The sequence below is a fragment of the Corvus moneduloides genome, chromosome 4 (assembly GCF_009650955.1).
Source record: "Corvus moneduloides isolate bCorMon1 chromosome 4, bCorMon1.pri, whole genome shotgun sequence".
Classification (NCBI taxonomy): Eukaryota; Metazoa; Chordata; class Aves; order Passeriformes; family Corvidae; genus Corvus; species Corvus moneduloides.
The window spans coordinates 28446492-28472552 of record NC_045479.1 but is presented as its reverse complement, the minus strand read 5'-3'; the positions used below and the strand labels follow the sequence as shown (position 1 = coordinate 28472552).

The 26061-nt window shown below is 39.9% G+C and overlaps 1 long non-coding RNA gene across 2 annotated transcripts in view; it reads right to left on the bottom strand.

The window, feature by feature from the left end:
* Positions 1-26061, bottom strand: part of LOC116443552 — a 34872-nt gene that overhangs the window by 7002 nt on the left and 1809 nt on the right. Inside the window, exons 2-4 of one of the 2 annotated variants that reach the window (XR_004239967.1) lie at positions 14073-14172; positions 13830-13971; positions 1640-1673 (exon numbers count right to left, since the gene is read on the bottom strand). This is a non-coding gene — a long non-coding RNA (uncharacterized LOC116443552). The remainder of the gene's footprint in view (positions 1-1639; positions 1674-13829; positions 13972-14072; positions 14173-26061) is intronic. The other variant, XR_004239966.1, reaches the window with a different exon arrangement.

Below are 26061 nucleotides of genomic sequence, written 5' to 3'. Positions count from 1 at the left end.
TTGGAAGTTTTTTCATTAAGCAGGAACCGGCCTTTGAACTTGGTGTGAAGGAATGTGTAAGGGATGAATTTCATAAAGGAAGATGTGTTCACTGGGTCCTTTGTAGATCACACGGGTGGTTGAATTACTGGGCTGTTTGACTCAACCAATCTGAGACAGTCATGTTCACCTCCAGGTAGAGTAAGAATTTGTGGTCCCTCCCAGGGCAGGCAAACACACAAATGGCAGGTCTTGTTGGGGATGAGCAAATGAAACTAGTTCAGCTAGACAAAGATGACAGAAGGCTTTCCTGACACACTTCTTGCATCCACATATCCTGTAAGACCCAGGAGATATTACACAACACAAAGGTCAGAATTCTGGCACATTCTGTGCAGTATTTTCCCTTCCTGTAAATATCACACAGGTATCCTGCTTTAATCAAGAAGCAGCTGTTCATCTGTCCACTACTTGCTTCTAATCACTTTAAGAAGAAACAGGTGCATTTGTATATATTTATCTCTGTTTCTCTCTCTCTCTCTCTCTGTATATATATGCATGTACATGTATATATGTATGATTATAGTTAATATAACATCATACAATATGAAGTAGATCTGTGGATGTTTGTGCCATTTTATGTAGATATGAACACAGTAGGGAAGCAATCCACCATGTGGGACTTTCCATCATAACAGTTTTTCATCGAATCAACAGGTTTTCTTTCATTTATTTCATTAGGACAAGTCTTTTCCCCCTCCATGTCCATCCCTTAAGAATCCTGTGGCTTTGTTTGAAGACTGCAGCAGAGTCTAACCCAGAGGTAGCTGGAGTCTGTTCATTTTGGTAAGGGATAAAAAATCCTAACTCACCAGCTATGCCTGGTGAGGACAAGAGGTCTAGAGCATTACAGTTTGCATTGCAGACCTGTGCAACTGTACTCAGAACAGACTGGCAAGTGCTGCTCTGCCCGGCTGTCAGGGCTGAGCCTGAGGGTGGACTTCCTGCTGTCCCCACTGATGCTCATGAGAAGCAGCTTGAAGCTACTGGAAGGACATTCACAGCAACACAGGGCTTTGCATGGGCTTTGCATGAGCTGCAAATCCTGCCTAAGAATCTGTGCAAATGCTTAGTTATCTGTGCCATTTTGTTGTCTGTGCTGCTTGAGCTGTCCCAGTTAAATAGTGTTACCCGAGCTAATTCGTTTAATATGGGTTCAAGCATGTCTCTGGAGATGGTAGTCACAGCAGTGTCTGTGGAGCAAAGCAATCCCAAGGATTTACACATCTGGGGTTTGGGGTTTTAGTCCAGTTAATGAACAAAAAGATGTCATGAAATGTGGAAAACTTGGGTGGAGATTGACTGACATCTCTGCAACTTTTCATCTTCTACATCCTGTCCCTATACCCATTGCTCCTCTGTTCCTACACTGCCTATTTTCCCCCTTGCTTTCTTTTCAACCTCTGTTTTTTAAAAATGAACCCCCCAGGTCACACTTTTTCAATTTTAGATATAGCATTTCATACTCTTCTCTCTCATGTGGTTCTGAGAAGTCATAGATGTGAAACCAACATTTGGTCCCTGGCAATTGTCCCTACCTTCTCCAGGCTGAACTCAGTGTTCAATCCCCAATGTGGACAGAGAAAATAAGCTGAGTTACCTGAAAAAGGATTGTTGCAAATGGTTCGGATTCTCTGTAGGGCACAGAAGAAAAAGAAAAACATTTTCCCCTTACTCCTCATGAAATAGACACTATAAATCTTGCTAAAGCAATAAAATATTTCAGCAGCTTCTGAAGATGTAAAATTTATTATTTCTTCATGCAGTCATATTATCATGAGATTATGAAGTTACATTTATTTATATCGTACTTTTAAAATTGCCAGAGCTAAATGTGTAGTCTATTTATACTTGATCTATTAATGAGAGAACTTACTTGATGGGCACAAAAATAGGAAAAGAAAAATATGTTTCAGTTCCTTCTCGGATTTTAGGTTTTGGAGAATATTTATACATAGGAAAGTTTCAGAGTTTTAATTTTTTAGTCCCCCATCATCTAATGTGCTATTTTAGAAGTATGGAAGAGAGTGCACCGTTCTTCTGTTGCTTGCAATTCCACCTGAGAAAGTTGGTTCAAACTGTGCAAAGGATAGGAAAGGGGAGACAAAATTAATCTCAGAAACTTTTCTTTCTCTCGATTTGCACCTTGCCACTGAGTTTGCAAAACCTCTGTGTACTCTGAGCTACAATGGAAACAGGTGCATCTCTGCGCATTCCTTAATTTCTGATTTACAGGAGGTTTGAATGTACTCCTCCATCCCTGCCTATGATGATAGAGCTTGTACAGTCTGTACAAGATTTAGGTGTGTTTTTCTCCTCTGTCCCTCTTCTCAGTGGCCTTGTCACACACAAATCCTTCCTTACATGATGCAAAATGACACCGTTTGTGCTGTCCTGGTGAGTTCTTCAGATAGCTACCAGGCAGTTGCTGATTGTTACTTGCCCTCAAAGGCAGCACCCAAAGGGCCCCTTGATTTCTCACAGTCAGTGCAAAACTGGACAAGGATTCGAGCTGTACTTCTCTCTCTTCTTCTCTTGATCTCAATTTCTTTTGGTTTCTGTAATGTATTTTATCCACCACTCTTTGTTACTTCCCTTGGTATCTTACCATCCCTCCATAGTTTGAAAATACAGACTCTTGGAGGTCACTGATGAATGAACAGCACTTAAAAGTTATATATAAAACCCAAAATTATTGTCTCTGAAATGATGGTTTCAGAAGTGTTAGTCTAACGTTTTGGGAGCGTGGTTATTTCTACTCATTACATCAGTGCTCTTGGAAAACTGCGTAAGCATTTAGAAAGAAGATTGAGATACACAAACAAGACCATATATTCAGCCCTATCATAATTATTTTAGTTCTATTACTCACTGAACAGGACTGTCAGTGTCAGACATTTTTAACAGCAAGAACCAAAGTCTTGCCAAGAAATTAAGGTAGTTTTTTTCAAGAATTAAGAACTATTCTGTGATTTAAAAGACATTAAAACAAATCCTGATAAACAAAAGAAATCACTAAAATGAGTAGCTGGAACTTTTTAAATAAATCTTTTCCATTGAAAAGCGATGAAACATAATACTATTTGGTTTCTGGGTTTGTTTTTGTTTTGTTTTTTCTATTTAATTTTTATAACAAAATGCTCTATATTCACTTACTCTGTTATTGCTCTAATAATACCTGCTGGTTTATTTCCTAGTCAGAAGTTCTTGCAAACTCAAAAGTATAATTATATATAGCCTTATAGTGTGTGTATAGCCTTATACACATCATGAAACACACACCTTGAGTCAGAATCTTGTTTACCTTCTCCAGTGTGTTTTCATAGTCAGTTTGGGAGCATTTCAGAGACAAAGAAGGGGGCTGACTATAGAGCAAGGTTACACTTTGGTAATTTACCTTTGAAATGAAGCATTCTTGATCAAATGGTAGCTTAAAAAAGCCAGTCTGCTTACAGCCTCATAACATGGTGGGTGACTTGAACGAGTCTTCCTATGAGCAAAGGAGCACAATGTGAAGCCATGAAGGTGGTGTGACACTGGAACAGTTTCCCACAAAATTTGTGGGTATCCCATCCGTGGACGTGTTCAAGGCCAGGCTGGATGGGCCTTTGTGCAGCCTGGTCTAGAGGAAGGTGTTCTTGCCCACTGCAGGAGGGTTGGGACCAGATGATCTTTAAAATCCCTTCCAACCCAAACCATTCTGTGACTGTATGATTCTGTGAAGGACAGGTTTATTTCACAGCCCAAGAAGAGAGGGACACAGAAGGAGGTCCAAGGATGGAGAAAAAGATGTTTCCTGAATGCTTTAAAAGAATCTGATGCTTCAAATTGGTAAGAAAACTGATTCAGAGAGCAGCAGGTAGGAGTTGGGATACTTTATAGGTATATATTTCTTGTGCAATCTTTATGTGCACAATATTTTCAGAGCAGTGTGGTTAGAAACCTCTGCAAGTCCTGTTGGATTTCTTGATTATTGCACACTTGTGGAGAATTGCATGGCAAATCAAAAAGCCTGCAAGACTTGTACAATGGTGAAGTCTAAGGTTAAGCAGTGAAAGATGATCAGTTGTCCTGAGAGCATGGCAATCATACCCTGTGCCCCTGTCTCTGTAAGAGGCAAAAGGGAGCCTGTGCAAAGGAAACCTGACAGGGAATCAGAAAACATGGAGTTGCCAAGCACAGCCCAAGCATGAATTAACATTTATATTAATTTTATTTGAGAATTCTCACCAACAGTTAATAGCCATTTGCAGGGGAAAAACAGTGATCCAACTAACTCTGGCAATTGGTAATCTTGTGTGTCAGGGAAAAAAAGTACCTTGATCTCTCACCCCCACTCAGATTCTGCTGCCCCTCTCTCATTGCTCTCTGCCTTTAGCCCTGCTAGGTTGGGTTGGCAATCAAACTGTCAGAGAGCACCACGTTTCAGATCACAGCAGCGACTCTCTGTCTTCTGCTTTTTTCATGCGTGAATAGAACCGTGCAATCCTCTCACAGCAAGCCATAAAGAAGCTGAACCACCAGATGGACTGGTCTAGCACCAGTCATGCTGCACTTTTCTACAGCTCAGACTTCATCAACTTCTGCCCTCATCCCAGCACCCCCCCAACCTCGCCTCACAAGGTTTTAGTTTTATAACTGCAACAAAAATGTGATGAGTCTTTCAAGCCTTCTGACGCTGCAGTCCAGGCTCTTTCCTTGCCCAGTGTATATTTTCAGCTGAAATTTAGCAGCAGTATTTTGGATAACACAGTTTCAGATCTCTGACAGGGACATGTTTTGATGACTTGAGTTACACACTGCTACTATGGTAGGGGGTAGGGAGAAGAGGAAAGGGAGACAAAAGGAAGAGTTTCTCTGAGAAGGGATGAAAGAGAATGAGTTGACTAAATTGCTGCCAGGGCTTTTTAAACAAAATAAAAGAAGCAAGCAAAACAAAAGCAAGGGACAAGTACTGATTTTCAAGAGGGAGACTGCAAATTTTTAGTAAAAAAGAGCCTAAATCTCTGCTCTGTTATTCTGGTGTAGTTGTGGGCAGTGATGATGGCAAAGGCACCTAAGCAAAGTTTCAGAGGAAGGAGTTAGGTCCAGTTTAGGAGGAGAGGGAAAGGGGGCAGCTGGGCTAGTACAAACATGGCTGCATGCACAGACTCCCCTACAACTGGTACTGCATGTTACAAAATGATGGCCTTTACTGGGGAAACAGTGCCCAGTAAACTCCAGTGCCTTGGAGGACACGTGGGTGAAGCACATTCTCCTGAATGGTGGGTCTGCCTCTCTGAAGGCAGGCAGGAGGATGGGAGAAAGCAATTTATTCCTTTAATGTTTTTCCTCTGTCTGATTGGCAGACCAGAAATTAGGCCTGTTCCAGTAATTTCTCTGAGAATGCAAATCTTAATTCACTGTTTGTTAAATGCTTAACTAACGTCTGAGATCATTATTTTAAACTCGAGCTGCCAGAATAAACAGTCAGGAATCCATTTACTTTAGAGAATAGCTCTTCCTGACAGCAGCAGAGATGCAAACAGTTACCTTTTAATACCAGGCTGTGAAAAGCTCGGCCCCCAGCCCAGCTCCCCACTTTCTCTTGCAGTAAACAGCATCGCCTGTCCTTATTCTGTGCTATGACTCTATTCTGCTTTCTGAGGCACTCTTAATAGCACAGGGATAGCATGGTGTGCTTTAAGTTCTCCATTCAAGAGAGTTTGTGGTGGGAGAGCAGGAAAATTCATTGGGTTTGAGGTTTTGGCAAGGACATGAAAGAAAAATTAAGTCATTTTTGGTTTTGGTGTAAGAAGGCAGGGCTGTGGTACCGGTCAAGGACAAGTTCTTGGTTGCAGCTATGGCCCCTCCTGGTGGTGGAAGACAAACAGGTCTCCCTGCCCTTTTTTGATGGAATCCCCACAGATGCCTTCCCTAACCAAAACAGGACAAGTGTCTTTCCTAACAAGGTCCTTTCTTCAGGAGCTGACTGAGCATTTTGATGCAGAGTTGACTCTTTTCTGAAATCATATCCAAGCTTAAAAGCTTAGCAACCATGTATCTTCCTTTCTCTGACCATATTGACAAAAATATGAACCAAATTCTGTTTCAAGGGTTTGGACCCCAAGGAAGTGAATGGGGCTTCTGCATTTGTGCAGAAGTAAGAAAATAGTACTATGATTATACGATTTTTACAATCAATATAACAAAAATCCCTCATAGGCATTCATTAAAATAATTTCTCAATAGTTTTCAGGGTTTTAAACCATGTATTAGCTATTTCTTACATTTAGGTCATAACCAAAGTCTGTTTAATGTGCTAATCTACAGCCAAAAGTAACTATGAGTGAGAGTTTTGATGGGAAGAAATAATACTTTCACTGTAGGCAAATGCAGCATGCCCTGCTAAGTTCTCAGTTAACTTGATATATAGCCCTTTTCAGAAAAAGGGAATTGTCTCTAAATTGTTGCCTTATTTTATCCTTCAGTGGGAATAAAATTGGCCTATAAGAATGAAAAATTTTAATACATCTCTATTACAATGTGCTCTCCTAATTGATATTGATCTTCCCTGTGGTACCTGAAATGCGAGAAATTATTTCAGCATTTCAGGATTTGAGCTAAGAGAAATGGGAAACGGAGAGAAAGATTGGCACCAAAAAAGGTGGTGGGGAAGAGTAGGGATTGGCAGCATGTATGGCTTCATTATCAAATAAAGAGAATGGTTTTTACAAGGGGAGAAAGTATAAAACAGTGTGAGATTCAAATGGAGATGATAAATAGCTTTAGTAGGAGAGAAATAGAAAAAAAACCATATGGAGTAAGGAAAAACTCCTCTTTAGAGTTTCTAAAGAGGAAGGACATCCTTTTAGTGAGCTAGCTAGGTGAACAAGCTTTGGGAATGGATTTGGTTGGGAAAGTAGCTCATGTCCAGCAAGATCCAATGAGGTGCTACAACACCCTGTTGGAAGGTCAGAGGCTCTGGAAAACAGACAGTGCCAGAACCCTGCCAAGAAACAGCTCTGCAGGTGGCAGTGTCCTACAAAGAGATAAGATTCAAGGAATTCCTGAACTTAGTTGAAGCACATCTTGGCGGGTTTTTTTAGCTTGTCTTGCCTCCCCTTCATTTTATGAAGTCCAAAATATCCTAAACTCCACTGTGCCAAGCAAGCAGAGACACACTCCTCCAATGCAAGCAGTGCTTGACTACCCAATGGGCTGGATACAAGATAATGTTGTGTGCTGATAATACAACCCCAAATGTATTTATCTTGCAACAGAGCACCAGGTAAGTAATTAATTAAAAAGCTGATACATACAGCTTTCTTGAAATGGGGAACAGCATTAGTTCTGAAACATAAGATTAAAATTTAGTAAAGATATTCAACATTATGTGGAAAGCCTGGTTGATTACAGTTTTTCAAAAGTCTAGTCCCATCGTTGTAAACAGAACAAGGTAATAATGAGGCTCTCTGTCACTGTGTCATAATGGAACACAGAGGGCAAAACTTCACTGCACTCTTTTGACTCCCCTTCCATCAACGTGAGCGAGATAAACACAGGGATCCAAACCACTCCATCAGTTTCTGGATGTGTAATTCAGTTGTTTGGTGGAAAATTCGTTCTTTTTCTGCAACTATGGAGAGAAACCACCGAGACAGGAGAGCCCTCAAACATGAGCAAAGAAGACTGTAGATAATTTTTCACAAAGTGGTGTGGAGGTTTGATATGCAGGCCTTAAACAACTTGAATGAGGTGTGGTTTTTTTCCTGTTTAGCCTTGTTTGTATGTATCATTCATCCACATTCTTTGGCAGTTGTGGAGCTACTTGGAAGACAGTACTGCAGCTAGTTGCTGAGTTTTGTCTCTGAAACCTTCCTGAGCTGAATTTGGGCACAGCCTGAAGTAACATAGAGTAAATTCAGTTCTCTAACTTCATTCCATACAGGACATAAAAGGTCTGAATTATTTCTCTGCTTTGCCAGGTTAACTTCAGATTCTCTACATTATTTGTGACTGATGTGCATGTAAAGGGAGGGGAAGGAGTTTTGGCATGCACACTAAAAAATGAGAAATCATACTTTGCAAAGAGTGGGAATAATACTTTTTTTTTTTTTCATTTCTATTTTTTTCTTTCATAATCAATGCAATCCCTGGCTATGCAAGTCCTTGTTTCTGGGCCCTGACATCCAGCCAACAGAGGGAGCACTAGTTTAATTATAAAACCCAATTTCCTCCATTGCCAATGTTGCTGCTGGCTGCACAGATAAGAAGGTCATTACAGAAAAGATGTGCAAGCCTTTCCCCTAAGAACTGGTGGTGAACAAAACCATTGCCAGTGGTACAAAAAGAAAACCTAGTGAGGAATCATTTACAAGCCATTGTGCGCACGGGGCACATAAAAAGGGACACAAACACACACAAATGTGAAGCATTGCCCGTTAAAACAAATGGTGCCTCCCAGGGTGCAGCCCAGTCCTGGAGTTCAGCTGCTACCCATGAACAAGCAGAGCCCCCCGAGCCAGTGCAACCCTGTATTGGATCTGGGGCCATCTGTCACCTCATTTACTAGAACTGGTTAAAAAAAGGATGAAATTCTTTGCAGAGTCCTTCTGGTGAATTTTGGCATTTTTTTCAGTGAGGACTTAATTGCAAATCTTATTTATCCAGTCTATAGGTCTGTCACTCTCTGCATGGTAATATGGCAGTAAACTACAACTGTGAGCTAAAAAACCAAACGGAGCCAAATGAAGTTTTGCATGCTTCTTTGTTTTCTTCTTTCTAAAAGAGCTCTTTAGTATTGTTTTGACAGGCAGGTGTACTCAGAGATTTCAACTCCCTCAGTATTTTTTCATGTTCAGGGTTTACTTGCCTGCATCTATAATTCAGGTTTATTCTTTCCATAGTTCTGAAGAAGAAATTAAATGCATCAAATCTATACATACATATCTATATCTCCTAAGAATTGTGTTTGTATGAAATTGGAAACTTTTAATTAGGAAATGCTCTGGTCCTGAAATCTACTGAAGAAATGAATAGGGACACTTTTCACAGAGAATTCACAACACTGTAGGGAGAAAAACACGGTTGTATCAAAGGAGCCCTGTGGATAAACTCATCTCTGCTTGCCTGGTTTTTTGGTTGGTTTTTTTTGTTTGTTTGTTTGTTTGTTTGTTTTGGTGGTGCAGGCCCCTGCACAATATAACACAAGTAGGAAAATAAGGCCCTGAGGTAATAAGACAACTGCATATGGCCAACACTGAGCAAAAGTTGGGTTTTATTTGGATTTGTGGTCCTTCAGAAAAACCTTCCCTCCTGCTGATTAGAGGCTTATCTCTCTGGCTTCTCTAGCATAATTTTTCAGTCTTTCTGTCTGTAAAGGCTGGCAGAGCCCTTAAAAATACCTGGAAAACATAAAACAAGAAGGAAAATTGGGGAAGATGCAAACAGGAGGTTGATAATGTAGGATGTAACACCTAAGAACAATGAAAATAGCAGAGAAAGCTGTATATGGATTAAAAAGAAAGTAGTCTTCATGCTGAAGTTTTATTTCATTTTATCACTTCTTCAAATTGATTCCCTTTCTCTTATGTTTTGATTACATCCATATTTATTCTGTTGACTGATCTGACTTATAGCTTCTCTGGCTTGATTGTCTAGAAACATGATCAAGGGGAGATGTTTTTAACTCTGGAAAGTTTTCTTTCACACACATTTATCACTCTCCCTGGAGACCAAGGACACAAGGAATGGGGGATACATCCAAGCACAGTTTATCACCAAAGGATTCCTAAGATCTGCACACATTTCTAAACAAGATTTAGCTGAACTCTTGACTGACAGGCTAGAGCTTCTGTTTGATATCAGTGTACCCAGTTTCTGCTGATAAACCTGAGCTCTAATGTGGTGCTTTGAAATATCAATATTGATGTACTTTTATTTTTTTTTTAAACTTTTAAAATCTTCTCTTATTCCATTTCTCACCTTTCTTCTATTCCATTACAATTTTGGGCAACAACATACATGAATAACCAAGAAGTGGCTGCTGTTTATGTAAATCTTCTTACACCTTCCCCAGAAAGGATTTTTCAGCATACTTTCTGGGTAGTATGTTCAGTTTGAAATAGCTAAATGTAATCCATGTATTTTTGTGATTCTGTAAGTAGAAATCTGTATTCACAAGGAAAAAAAACCAGGGGATGGAGGGTGGAGGGAGGAGGATTTGTGAGTGGAAGAATCTGTTTGTATGATGCTTGTTACACTCCTGGATATGAGCACAGTTCAAATGATGAAATGACAATGCAGTTTAGACATCCATTTGAAATTATAGTGCCCTGGCACATGGAGGACAGGGCAGCTGAGGCTGTCCCCTGCATTGTGCTGTGCTTTGAAAATGGTCAAAGGCAAGGAAGGTCAAGCTGGTACACAAGGTCTTTCAGTGTTTTGTACCAACCCAATAGAAAGCAAGAACACCAGAAACTGAGGCTCGATTTGAAATAAACTGCTGAACACTGTGGGCCAACGTGCAAACACATACTTTTGTGCCAGGCATCCTTACCTCCCCTCATTTCCTACTGTCAATTTCTTAGTACTTTCTTTGCAGGAAAGCAAACTTATACGAGGACAAAGCTCAGAATGAGTTTTTTCTCTAAGGAAAACTTTAAAAAGTCCAGCCCCAGCTTGCAAATATCTCAGATTCAGAAAAGTGTCCGTATTTGAAAAGGTTGAAAAGTTACATGGCAATTATTTGATACCTTGGAATTTGAAGGCTGCAGGTTTCTTAAAAACACATTACATAAGTATATTCTTTAGGAATCAGTGCCACCCCTAGAGCATCCACCAGCCAGCTTTCCATTATGACCGAAAATGTTATGAAGATGAAAACCCCAGCCCTTCACCCAAGGGGACTTCTTGCTGAATGTGAACTTTCCAATCTGCTTTCAACTTGCATTGTTGCAATCATTTCTAACTAGCCTTGTAATTTTTACTTCTGTAAGGCTGCCTCATGAATCCTCTTTGCACCACATAAATAGTTAGTGTAAGAGCTTAGCACTCACATACACTATTTTGTTCTTTCCCACCTTGTCTGAACTCTGCCATTTCGGTCAGCAGCCAGCAGTAGAAAGTTTTTGATCAAACTAAAAATCCTCACATTTAAGTGGAGTTTGTTTTGTGAAAGTTGAGGGAACAGGCTGAGGAGTTAATACACCCACTCATCATCTAACCTTGACACTGGCTCACACAAAAGTACAAGTGAATAAAACTACATAATTTTCTGCTACTTTCTGGAGGCTTTGAGATCATTGGTCCTGGGATTTGCTCTTACACTCCAACTGTCGCTAGCATACTTGTGTGATTATTGTACATAATAATTGATTTTGACAGATTCATATTTGCTGGGTTTTTTTATTGATTGGTAAGGAGTGATTTTATTGAAGGTAGAAAAGTACCTGAAGCTATTGAAGGGACATGAAAGTTAATGCAACTACGGGTACAGGAAATCTACTGGGTCCGTTGTGATAAAGTTGTAGACAGTCAAAGCTGGTACAGAGGGAACTTTCCTTCCACACTTTTGAAGGTAATGAGAAAATCAGCTAATGATTTCAGCCAAATCCTCAAAGCCTTGGAGCTTCTAACAGCAAAAATGTTATGAAAGATGCACTGATGCTTCTTTATTTGGCTTGTTTGATTTTTAACTTGGTGAGTCCAAAATACGTTCGGGTAAATGAAATTCTGCCCTTGGAACACACATTGTACAATGCAGTCAAAATTGCTAATGGTAGTGGAGAAATGAGGTGTTCAGTCCAGGTCCCTGTAAGCTTAATTTCATTTCACAAGTCATTACTGCTAGTCTGCTCTATGGTTTCTGAGACAGAAGCAGTCACCCATTCATTTATTGTTGATGTTATTCAGAATTTGCTTTGAACTGTTAAACGATCAACAGTTACCACACAACTGAAAGGCCATAACTTCCCCGTGGTTCTTCTTTTAAAGGGAAAGAAATTACATGGTTTCAACTTAGTGATGCTGCCTGCAAAATATTCAGTTAAATCTGTGAGCTATGAAATACCCTCCCCTGCTGAGGATGAAGTCAACAAACATGGCAACCACGCAGCCACTGTGTTAAACAAAGCTTCTCTGGCTGTGTCAAGAGGATGTGTTCGATAGTTAAATCAGTTAAAATAGGGAGGGAGTCCATCTCATTTTTGGTAGTCCTTGCAGTGGATCTTAGCATCATGCAATAATGCAGGAAGAGACCAGCAACATGAGGAAAAAATATATTTCATGACAATTCATGTCTTCAGGCAAGCTCACTGCTGAGAAATGAAAACAGATGTGCAGTTTGTAAAGGTCTACAGAGCCACTTTTGATGAATGAATAATGGGACAACACCAAAAGCACATTCCTTGAAATCATGGGACACCTGATAGAGGTTCCTGCATTTTGGAGGTTTCATGACATTCGAGAGAGATTTTGCACAGAAAGTGAGTTGACATGTTATTCATAGTTCACCACTGATGAGCTATGATCTACTGAGCAAACAAACTGAAGATAGCAGGCCCTCAGCTCACCATCAGACTTGCTCACTGGCAGGTCAAAGAATTACAAAATGGTTTGGGTTGGAAGTCACCTTTGAAGATCAACTAGTCCAACCCTCCTGCTATGGAAGGGACAACTTTCACCAGAGAAGGTTGCTCAAAGCCCCATCCACCCTGGCCTTGAACACTTCCAGGGATACAGCATCCACAACTTCTCTGGGCAACTTGTTTCAGTGTCTCATGGTCCTCGTGGTAAAGAATTTCTTCTTTATATCCAATCTAAATATAGTCTCTTGCAGTTTAAAACCATTATCTCTTGCAGTTTAAAACCATTATCTCTTGTCCTGCCCCTACAGGCCTTGGTAAAAGTCTTTTTGTATTGAAAGGCTGCAACAAGGTCCCCAGCACCTACTTTTCTCCAGGCTGAACAACCCCAACTCTCAGCCCTTTTACAGGAGAGAGGTGTTCGAGTTCTCTTGTTATTTTTTTCTGAGATTTAAACAGGAAAACTCCCTGAAATGATTTTCTCTGATATTTCTTTTCTCATGTCTTTCAAACCCTGAGACTTTTCTGTTTTTTCCTCTCTATTTATCACCTCTCCAACAACCTGGTCTCCTTTTAAAAATGGTCTCATTTCTTCTGCTTCTAAAGAGTAGTAGCATTTTGTGGTTGCAAGGGAAGCATTTCTCTGCAATGGAAAGATGACAGATACAGGCAGACTGAGCTGCAGATATACATGGATATGGCTATTGCTCTTCCTAGTGGCTTGATGAGTTATCCCAGGTGATAACTCTAGGATTATGTATGGTTGGGACTTCTCGGCAAGGTGATGACTCTATCACAAGATGGCATTCTTCTACTTGTGTTTTAAGTCATTTGTCTCATCCAGGGTATGGGGGAATCAGGGTGGACCTATGACTAGAAATCTACCACAAGTATTGCCATAGAGATTAAAGGTTACCACAGTTTTGCAAAAAGGCAGTTCCTAGAGGTTATCTAGTTTTACCTGTGTTTGGACTTTGATGGCTGAGTAATAGCGACAGTGTAACTCCCTGGGAATCAATCACTGGATTCTTGAGACCTTTTGGAAGGTACTCAGTCACTCATGCAAACTCTGAACGAGGAGAACACCTCAGCTCATCTAGCAAAGTCACGTAGCAAAATGTGGTAAGACATAGCAGGGCTTAGCGGGGAACCTTCAGCTTTTGAAGAGCTACTGAAAAGCCAAGTCAATCTTATCTGTTCACAGGTAGAAATGTTTTGTCTCACCTGGAGCTTCTCATCCTTTTCTCTGTAGCTGAACAGGTAGGCCAGAAATGGTCTTTGGAAAGTGTTGAGGTTGTGGTAACTATTTCCACTGAGTATCTCAGACTCAGTGACTCTGATGAATGTACTTGGTTTCTTCTCTTTTCTGGGGAAAAAAAAAATTAAAGTAAGAAAAACTATTCTGAAACCTCCAAATAAAATGTCTCTGAAAGGTGGTGTATTACTATGGAAAAAGAAAGAACTCACCAAAACTGAAGCTGAATACAAAACCAGTCAAGGGGGAGTCAGAAGGGCCTGTGTCTCCATGCCAGAAGGACAGAAAGGGCTGACAGTGGGGCACGTGGTTCTTCCAGGGTGACACCACAGATGGAGAAAAAATGCAATTTACTACTCAAGGCTTATTACAGACCTAGTGTACTTTCCTGCTAGGTATGTCAACATTACTAAATGGCAAGGAGAATTACTGGAAGTTGCATTGTTTTATTAAAGTGTTTCAGTCAACGTAATACACTCTGGATTTTAGAAGCAAATTAATGTCTCCAGCCAAGTTTTCCATTTTGCATAAGCACAAGGTTAATTTGCATGGTTTGGCTGGCAACATGCATGCTCCAGGTGATTAAATCCTAGCTGTAAAACCCCTATCATTATAGTACACTATAGCTCGTAATTGTGTCTGGGTGCGTGTGTCAAGAGCAGTCTCAGGCTTGTCCATGTACTTTTTCATCCTTTTATTGATTCCTCGGCACCTAAAAAGCCACAGCTGCTTCCATTTCAGGGGATGTACTATAGTTCTTCTTTTAAAACAGTATGACACAGTTCAGTAGCTGGACTGTGCTGCAGAGCTGGGACTGCTAGATAGCTTGTTTTTAATTTTCTCCACAGGAAAGAGTAATGTGTAACTTCTCAGCAGAGTAACTGTCACAAAGAAAGAGGATAGAATAAAAGGCATATTTTGGCTCATGTCAAGATAAAACTGAACAAAAAAAATCTCTCTCACAGTTCTGTCTTTAAAATGCTGAAACTGAATTTATATCAAGATTTTTGGTTCAAATGAGAAACCGGCCTCAGACTCTCATTGGAACAATTGGAACAATTCAATCTTCCCAAGATTTTCAGTGTGCTGGTTTCTGTATTTTGATTCAAATGGATCTCTAATTAACACTGTAAAAGGTTCCCGTAAAGAAATCACTATCAGCAGAGAGGGATGATGCAAGCATAGGGAAGAATAGTCAATTGGGGAAGAACTTCATTACACTTTTACACTTCGCAAAGTGCCTTTCACCAATGTCTGGGTGGCAATCTTAGCACTCGTGGGCAAGGCTAGCAGGGCGCTCTGAAGCAATAGGGACTTGACCTCGTTGCTTTATTTGCTAAAAATGTTTTAACAACTGCTTTTAGACATTCTGCTAGCATTAGAAGTAGTGATTTCTTTTTAATTAAAATCTCTTAAAAACTGATGTGACAGGATTCTCTGGAAAAAAAAAAGAAAAAAGAAAAGAACTGGCAAATCAATTAACTAAACTAGAAGGTCAGTTTTAAAATCCTGCTGCAGCCTAATTAAGTCCTAGGCACTGACATTTTTGGCTAAAGATTGCAACCATAGTAATTAGTGTTGCAGGAAATTTCCATATGCCATTGTGCCAAATGAATGAGAGTATTTCATAATTGTTCCTGTAGGACTTCTTGCAAATAGCTGGGAGGGACATGATCCTATTGTAGGAAATATGCAAAGGCAATGTAGTATTTTCATTCCTATAATAGAGGCTCTCCAGGTCAGTAGTGTGAAGGAAAGAAAAGTCTAATACATGATAGGAATATTATAAATTATTGTAATATTGGTCTCTCCTTATTATTGCCTATTTAAAGAAACAACCACTATTTAAATAAATAGGGCAAGCTGTTAGTCAAAAGGCTGTGGATAAATACCTGCTGAATATGCAATTAAAAATCATGATAGTGAAAAATTTTATATGATAAAACAAAAGACGCTGCTGATTATTTTATTTGCATATATTTTAGCTAATTCCACAGAGAGATTTTTTTTTACTTTTTTAATCATTAACTTTTCCAGGACTGCTAAGGATTTGTTAAATGTCAGGCAATAAAATTAAAATGTCAGTATATGACATATGGGTCAAGTAGACTTAATAAACTTGAACTACATAATTCCACATTTATGTCTAGATTTTCCTTTTCTACTGAAAAATATGGTGAAAATGTGGTAAAAGTATGAAATATTTTTTGTACAGTTCACATGGCTTATGAATACAATGGACTGAGTCATTAAGATCTTTCTCTTCTCATAACACTGTGCAAACTTCACTCAAAGGGAAAAAGACTGCTCCCTTCTTGAGGGGTACTGCTACAAGAGGATGATTTTTGTAGCTTTTCTTTAACAAATCTGTCTCTTCAGCGAAAATTAAAATGCCAGAATAAGAAAATTACCGATTTACCCCATAAATAACATGAGTAAAAGATAAATTACTGTTTCACATGAGAAACAAAAAGATAATTCTGCCATGCAGAAGGACCAGCCTAAATTCACGGATCTTGTATGTGTGCCTGAAATGGTGCTCTCAGATGGCCCAGCTTCATCTTCTTGTTCTAAGGCACTGCTCATTACTATTATGTCCCTCTTTCATTCTCCACAAAAGTGTGATGATTAGCACTTGGAAAAATAGTTGACAGCCTTCTCTGTGGTCAGCTAAACTGCAAAATGCTCAGCAGTGAATCACTGTATGAGAAACTTTCAGAGTGTCTACAAGCCCTGCTGGCCTAATGTCCTCAAGTCTCCACAGTAAGCCTGCAGTTTCTTCTTTCAAAGACTAATGTGATGGTCTGTGACTGACTGTGGCAATCAAAGAGCATTCAGGTGCATGTAGAGAACAATTTTCTGGTTGATCTGTTCTTTCAGGTGAACTCATTCAGTGAAGTGACATTTCGTGCTTCTCTTAGAAAATTTCAGTATTTTTTTTATTTTATTGCAGGTGGAGAATATGTGTTTTTCAAGCTATTGTTTCAGGCTCTATGCAAACTTAAGTCTTCTCACAGTAAAATCTGGTGTAAGAGTGAAGAGCAGGTGAGGATAAACTGGAGTCATAATGGCAGATTTTCAGGCACATATGGTCTTCTAAAATTCAAGAAGTGGACAAAGGGCAAGTGTATTTCAGCTGCCAGGTGATCCAAATTTTGCACAGGATCTTGAAGCTTTGGGAGATTTACACAAAGCTCATTCCATGGCACTGTCCAATCCGTAGCCTACACTAACAATTTTTGAGCTACGCTAGCAATTTTCCTATGCAACCAGTCTCCCCTAAACCTCAGAGTGCTTTGGCTTTGGGGATGGGGGGTGGTCCAGCTAAAGTGATGGGGGGCTTCCTACTCCAGGAAGAAATGCAGTTTGGGATAAAAAAAAAAGTGTGTTCCAGTGCTAAATATTGTACAAACATGCATCTAAGTAGAAATAAAATTGACAAGCCTAGGTAGATTTTACAAATATAGTGGCAGATGTTTTTTCTGGGTGCAACAGCATTGATTGTCCCTTTAGGGAACTTAGTTCAGCAACAACCTCCCTCACCACCCATAAGACATATGCCCATCACATCCTCTGCTACGTCAGTGGGTCATTATCCTTCCAATAAGCGAAAGGAAATTTGCTCTTGTGGCATCAAAATGAGCTGTTGATCACAATATAGCATTCAGTTTCCCAATAAGGCCATCTTTTTTTTTTATTTTACTTCATTAGTGAACACCTTTTTCCTCCTCTAGGAATAACCCCCCCAGGCTTTTTAAACACTCAGGCAGAGGAGGAGGCTATTCTTTCCCTGTACTTATCACCCAGAACTGGAGTCCTGTATTTCTGCCAACATTTCAACTACAGGACAAAATCTCAACAAAAGTGGGCTTCTGATCTGCTGGGACACAAGAGTCAAATTCAGGACCAAATTTGTGGCAACCGATATTTTTTCCAATGGCAAATATTGCTCTTTACTTGATTTTGCTGTTGGGAGACACCATCACTGGAATGCTTTTATGTCAGCCAATTAGCAATATTGGATTAGGTCACAGAGCAAGGAAATTTTGTAATAGATCTTCTGTACAACACTAGGACAGGTACCTCACAACTCTGGTGTTTATTTCCTCAGCCCAAAATGGCAACACTGATGCTAAGCCATCCCTGCATCATACACAGTTTGTATATGATGAGGGTACCTACACTGTTTTATAGGCTTTGAAGTCTGGGAGGAGAAGAGGAGAAGACCCTGGAAGGACTTTGATGAGCACAATTTGTCCTTTTGCAGCTTTCAAAGCACCACAATATATTCTCACAAAAGACCTGTTTATATGAAGCCGTCTGACAACATTTTCAGCACAAGTGTATATCTAATGCAGGTATGGTGGTACAGTCTCTGGATTTTGAGTGCACATTTAAAATGGAAAAAAACTTTCAATATCTTCAAATAACAGCAGGATGCTGGATAATTTACATTGTGCCTCATGCAGGCAGGCATAAAATCCAGCACCTTGAAACTGTGCCTGCCACACACTGAGTGCTAAGAACTTACTTGTGTTTGTAGAGTGTTTGAGAGAAGAGGCTGCTAAACTCACTGAGCAACAGTGCCTTTCTTGAGACAGAGTTCATCCTCTCTAAAGGCTTCAGAACAGATGAAGCTGAGCTAATCATCAAGAAACCCTCTAATCTCTATCATTACTTAGGTTTTCATGTTAGTCATTGTGACAGCTTTTCCCCCTTGTCATCAGGGGAAGAAAGCAGTGGTTGGCACTCTCTGGCGAGACTGGAGCCATTTATGGCAGGCTGAGCTTTTCCAAGTTAGTATTCAGGAGTCATACACAGTCAGTGAATGGAGAGACAATCTCAAAAAGGTGTCGTGAAGGGCCTGGCACAATGTGGGGCTTATGTTGCATTCCTCTTGGCTGACTGTCAAACAAAGGTAGAGCCAAGCATTACCAAAGGGTATTAATGTGAAGAGAAATACAAAAATAAACCGGTTACTTAGGCCACTAGCTATTACAGGCAGAGAAATAATACAATAAATCACTGAAATGAAGAAATAGTGGCAAGAGGTACTGAAAACTGAGAGATATTTTGTCACTAAATTGCAGCATTAATAGCACTTTGAAGCTTCACATTTAAATTGCCTGTTTCTGACACTCAAAATGCACATTAGGAAAATGATGCTTATTTTATAGTTGCTCATTAAAAGGAAGGGGATAAATAAGATGGAGTTTTAAACTATAAATCTCTTTTGTAACAAACAACCAGTAAGAACATATGGAGAAGACAAATAAATGGATAGTGAAAGAAAAATTTTTAAAATGCTTTTGTAATCTGGGGTGTAAATGAGCAACTGTCTCATCTGATCTAGGAAAAGTAATTTTTAGAAGGTCTGGGTGTGATTGCGAGTGCAGGAGATACTCGTATGTTACTTGATAATGAAGAACTAGAAATAACAGAAAAGGTTGTTTCTTTTCCCTTGCAATAACTCAGGCATTGTGCAATTATACTATTTGTCTCTTCTGTACCTGACTGCAATACTACATGTATTTCCCCACCTACAGATACATCAGCTTTCCGTAAATAACAAGGCATAACTCCAGATTACTTCTGAATAGCCTGTATGACAAATTCAAGGAAAGAAGCAGAAGGAACTTGCACATCTCTGTGGCATTTAGTCTTCCTGGAAAGGTTTTTCATGATCACCTGTGTAACTTCCCAGCACTTGTTAATGGCTGCCCAGTAGCCTGCTGCTGCTTGACTATTTGCATAGCATCTGCATTTATCTAATCTTTATTTATTTTTTAAAGACTGCAAAGTTACAGCTCATTTGCAGTGCTTCAGGATTTGAGTATTAAACAAAAATGCAAATACAGCAGTAAGCTCTTAATGAGATGTATCCAGCTCATTTTTTTCAGCATTAGCTCCATTCTTTATCTTGTTTGAGCATTCACACTATAAACTATTCATCAGCTCCAAACTTCATTTCATTATATCAACAGCTTTTGCCATATATTTTACAAGTTTAAATTCTAATTTTATCCACAATAAGAATAATAATGATGTTTCAAACTGGCATTTATTGTCCAAAGGAAAATAGCTCAAATACTGTACCAAACCATCTTTTATTCTGCACCTTGGAGAGTTACGGACCCAAAATGCAGTATTACAAACTTCTGGGTTTGTGGTACTTGACTGCTACTTTGCACTAACTTGAAAGATGATAAAGTCACAAGGTAAGGGAAATGCTAGTTCCACACACTTGTGGCTATAATAGGAGGTCTGCTTAAGGCAATTTAAATACCCTGAGGAAAATTCCTACCTTTGGATGTATATGAGCATACACCACATTTTTAGTTTCTAATTTTAATCATCCAATGATATAAACCAAACTTTTGCCTCCAAGAAAAGGAAACATGATTCTCTGATTAATAGTGCAGTGTGGATAAAACCCTCAGGCCTGGGCCACTGAATCACTTGTGATGAAACCCGTGTCTCACCCTGAGAGTTCTCCTTAGATGCAAGGAGTGCAGCAGCTCTTCCCCAGAGCTGTCAGAGACCTCCTTCACCCTCCTCATTTTTGGGCTGGATTCCCAGGGCTAAGGAGAAGGGATGAAAGGGAGTACTTGCAGTGCTCATATTTATTCTTTCAGTACTAATATTTCATTACCGGTATTTTTTTTTTTTTGTCTCTCCTGACATACTAACTGTCCTGGAGAGAAGAGTGTGAGGTGCTGGACACCCATAAATACAACTTGTAAGGAGCATCAGGGGTCACATCCTCTCCCCATCACTGCCAACAGCACCCACCTTTTCTCATCACTTTGATAGCAGTGTCAGAATCATCCATAAGGTAGTTTGCTGCCACTGCTGCAGAGTGACCCACGCCCAGAAGGATGATTAGTCCTTCATGTCAGGCTTTCTCAGCATTTCCTCTGGGATTATGTGGTCTGCAACAAGGACTATCAATCTCTCCACCAGCTTTGGGAGATCAGATCTGTCCCTGATCTTATTGATGGTCCTCATTCTACTGCATTTTCCCCCCAAACTAAGAAATGAAAAACAAGCTCTGGAGCCAAAAAACTACCTGAGTGTTTCATGAATGCCTCTATTGCAGCAATAACACCGGTTAAGCTTCTACGCCAAAATCAACTCCACTGTGAGCTACAGAAACCCTTATTTTCTCCCCAGAAAATATGCCTGGTTCAGTTTCAGCTTAGTTTTTAAAAAACTGCAGCCTCTTTCCTCCTGTTCCCTCTATGCCTCATGCTTTAATCTGTGGGTTTGTGCACACTGCAGTTTTGATGAACAGGCTACACTGTGCGGGGTGCATATTGCTCTGAGTGCCTCATAGCAAATTTCTATTTACATTCATTACAAGCAAAGGCTATAAGGCTCTACAGGTTTTTCTTTGCAATTTTAAAATGCATTCATATAAGGTACCGAATTTTATGCCCAGATTGGCTTTAATGGTTAATGTGTTCATTTGAGAAACAGAGCTCAAAACTTTGTCACTGTGACAACTTTTACAGCATCTTTGGTATCTTGCTTGGGAAGGAACAAGGTTTTGCAATATCGATTTTTTGGTCTTAAAATCCTCAAGATAAAGACTTCATTGATGCATCAACAATAAAGCTGATAATATAATATACATGCTAATATAATAATATCATAAATATTATTACATAAGTAATACAATAAAGATGGTAATATAACACAGTCCTAGGGTTTTTAACTGCCAACATTTTCTTAGCATACTGCAATGTTTCTGAATTTTCACTGTGGAAAATTTCTTAAGTGTCTTGTCTTTATTGTTCGTTCGTTTGCACTAAAGAATTATCAGCTCCACAAACTCCTTGTAGCTCCCAGTGGAACTAGCACAATTATAAAGTTGTGCCTTATTGTCTTCTTAGCAGAAGGTATCTATTGGAAGAAAACTAATCTCTACATTAGATTCCATCATGAACAAACAAATCGTTTTAATTGGCTGTGTAATGAGATGTCCTTTCGTAGAATACGTACTTGGAAAGTTCACTGTTACAGTGGATCTGCTAAGTTCTGCACAGGATGAGCATGACAGCAAAACTAATTGTAAGAAATACAGCACAGCTGTATTTTGGCTTTTGAAATGTAGATCATTCATGTATTGCTCTTCATTATCTGTTTAGCTGTTTTTAATAATTTATCAGACTAAATTCCCACTATTTTACAACATTATGTACTTGGGGGTTTTATTTGTTTAAGAGAAAATGGCAAAGTGGTATACTGCAGTTATAGGTCAGTTTCATCTTAAAATAATTTGTATTTCACCTGTTCCTTAAACACAGCTGATTTTAAACAGATGACTCCAGGATTTCTAAGATATTAGGTTTGGACTGCTTGATTCTACTGCAACCTTTCTTTCTGTAGAGTACTAATTGTGCCAACCAGTGTATTTCTGATAGTGGAGCAGGGAGAGCTCTTACCTTCAAGGTTATAGGATCCAACCGCACAACAATTTCATAACCCTTAGTAAAATCTTTCTTATCCCTCCTTGTGGTGAGCATGGCTGGTGCACACAGCAGCATCCAGCCCCATAGCACAGCAGAAGTGAAAGCACACACACAGTGGCAAATTCCCCAGCTATTCCCAAGGTCACAGATGTGGGCACATGCATGCAGGTTGGACTGAGTGAAAGGAGAGTTTTAGGATATAATTGGAAGGTCACAAAATCCCATCTGTCCTGTGATTTTGTTGATGAGGCAAGTAGTAAGAATTTCTTGTATAGCCGTGTGCTTCAGCTGTCCTTTTCATAATGAAGCTGAACAAAATAGATTGGCTTTGAGTTATAAAAACTAGTCCAATAAATGCATTTCATAGCTCTTGTGCATTTGTGTGGTAGGTAGCTCTTAATGGGCACTTTTTTGTCTGTCCTCAAGCTCATAGAGACGGTCACAAGGCAACTTGGCTAGAGCTTGAAAAGAGGTCACAGAAGAAAATCAGAAGGGTCCTTATAGAATGTACAGGAACATTTTATCTCTTTTCCAAAATCTAATGACTAAATTTCTTTTGTCTTGTTAGGGTTATCTTTCTAATGAAAAACTCTACTGTTGTTTTGTGCAAGTGTACTCTCTTAAACTTTGATTATTTAAAGCATATCCTAACATGCTCAGACATCTACTGCTGCTGAGATCCCTGCTGTTGAGTTAAAAGGTATCAGCACCAGCCCTGCAATGGGTTTCAGCGTGGCTTCAGAAGACATGACCACAAAATATTTCTAAGGTAAATGCTTAGAAATGTCTAAATAATGAAACTGTGTCAATAGAATTAAAAATCAAGTTGTAATTTTAATGCAAGTATTCCATCCAATTTTTTAAACATTTTCATAAAGTATCTTAAGCTATCACATTTCTCTTTTCATTATGAACAATGTATCAGAATTTCTGTAATTTGTTTCATTTTATGGTTTTTGATACTTTTCTATACTCACTTTTAATATCTAGAAGATATCACCCCTGCTTGGACTTCCTTGCCTTCTCAAGGAGCTGCTGTTTAGCATTAAAGAAGCAAGTAGAAAAGGCATGTTTGAATCAAGATCTTTGAGGCAGATCTTTAAGATCTTCTGCTTCAGTGGAACAGATCCACTGAGACAGTTAAAAACATATATCTGGGAGCATGTGAATGGTCCCCTTAACATGAAAGACAAGCAGGTGGTGTTCATGTTTGGGTATTCAACTGTAGCCTAAGTCGATGTTAACAACAAATTATTTTCCGTGGATATTTTAGTGCTGTGTGAGAAATGGGATTGCTTGCTTCCTACTGGTGCAGGAATTGGCTTGAAGAAAAGAAAAAAAAAAGGGGAGGGGTTGGGGAGAACAGAGAGATCCCACAACAACAACAAAACACTACTGTAATCTTCAAAAGCACCTCTTAAATGGACAAGTCAGAGATTAGGTGGGCCGTAGAAGTGAGCAACTTTTATGGCTTTGAAGTTGCTCCAGGGTCAGTGGGCAGCACACTGCTGGATTGGTCTGGCTGCTACTTTTGCATTATTTTACTGGTACCTTTGGTGCATTTGTTTGGGGGTAGGGGTAAGCCAGAGTTTCCATTGCGGTGTCTTTCAGAGGCACTGTGTTCACCAACGTTAAATATCTCTCCAATTTTATTTTGAAAGTAAATACCTCTTCCTGTGGTGACTAAATGCAGTATCAGCCATCATATTTATCATTCAGCTGACACTTGTCTTGACCTCACTTCTTCAAGTGTCCAAAGTTGGCTCCTCTCCTTATCCACCACAGACCAAAGCCTTTTGCAAAACTTCAGCTAAGCTTCTGGCTTGACAAATGCATCCATACTAGCAAATGACTGGGACACAGGACTGGAAGGGATACTTATCAAGTTCACAGAGGAAACAAAACTGGGAGGAGCTGTTGTCTCCCTCAAAGGCAGGGAGGCCCTGCAGACAGACATCAACAAATAGAGGACTGGGCAATCACTAACCATAGGAAGTCCAACAAGGGGAAGTTCCAGATTCTACACCTGGGACTTGATAACCCTAGATGAACAAACAGACTGGAGAGCAAGATGCTGGAGAGCAGTGCCATGGAAAGGGACCTGGGGGTCCTGGTTGATGGCAGGTTGAATGTAAGTCAGCAATGCCCTGGCAGCCAGGAGGGCCAACCTGGGGTGTCCTGGGGAGCATCAGGCACAGCATCGCCACCGGGCAAGGGAGGGGATTGTCCCACTCTGCTCTGCACTGGGGTGGCCTCACCTTGAGTTCTGGGGGCAGGTCTGGGTGCCACAATATAAGACAGACATTAAGACACTACAGACCATCCAAAGGAGGGCAACAAAGATGGTGAAGGGCCTTGAGGGGAAGCCTTATGAGGAGCAGCTGAGGACACTTGGTCTGTTCAGCCTGGAGAAGAGGAGACTGAGGGGAGACCTCATTACAGTCTGCAGCTTGCTCACGAGGGAAGAGGAGGGGCAGACACTGATCTCTTCCCTGTAGTGACCAGTGACAGGATGTGAGGGAATGGCCTGAAGTTGTGTCAGGTAAGGTTTAGATTGGATATTAGAAAAAGTTTCTTCTTCCAGAAGGACACTGGAATGGGCTCCCCAGGGCAGTGATCACAACACCAGCCTGACAGAGCTCAAAAAGCATTTGGACAATGCTCTCAGGCACAGGGTGTGACTCTTGGGGATGGTGCTGTGCAGGGCTGGGAGCTGGACTCCATGATCCTTGTGGATCACTCCCAACGCACCTTACTGTGTGATTCCATGGATATCAAGTTGCTGTCCTGCTGCTGAAGCTGAAGCTGGACCTTGCCTGATGCTGGCATGGAGGAGCCTGGGACACCAGGCCACTTCTTGACCCCAAAAGATCCCAGTACAATAGCAACTCCTGTTTCATCCCAGCACCTCAGAAGAGGCAGAAATCTAGGAATTGGTATCCCAGTGTCTGTTCTGTATGAAATTACATTTACAGGTCATTTGGACGTGTTTGCATGAATCAGATATGTTTGAATTATTTACAGGATGTGGTGGCTTCAAAGAACCTAATTAGAGTAGAGTAGCATGTTTTAGAACCTGAAAAGGCAAGCTCTGCTCCTGCAAGTAATTACTGCTCTAATGAACAAACTCAGAAGAGTGAAATGCATAAACAGATTCTGTGGGATCACTGCACAGAACATATTTTCAAGGCCAAGGAGAATGGCAGTGTAATAGCTGTGAAACTGTAAAAGTATTAGTGGTAAAAGAAATAACAGCACTAAAACTTTATAGTGCAATATAGTCTATTCAACATCAAAGAGGCAAAGTATCTCATTCAGTATGAATTAATAGAAAACCAGTATTTACTCACCGGAATGGAATTCAAATATTCACAGAAAATACTGTGTTTTAATTTTACAACAAAATGAATCATACTTAGCCTCTGTGCTGCTGACACACCTGTTACCTCAGGTTCTTTGTCTTCATTTCAGCAGTCACAAACTCTGCCATAAACCTTAAGGACTTTCATATTCCATAATTCAATTTATAGCAGCTTCAGGTACTATAAGAAGTGTCCTTATAAAAATGACATCCAAACAGTCCCTACATATTCCTGCACCATAAATGCTGTATGAATTCACTCATTTTAAAAGTCAGTTCAGGAGTTTTTGATCGAGAGTGGAGATTCAGCCTGATAACTTCAAGTTAAACTGTGTTATTTCTGTGTTTTAAGTATCATTGCTGACT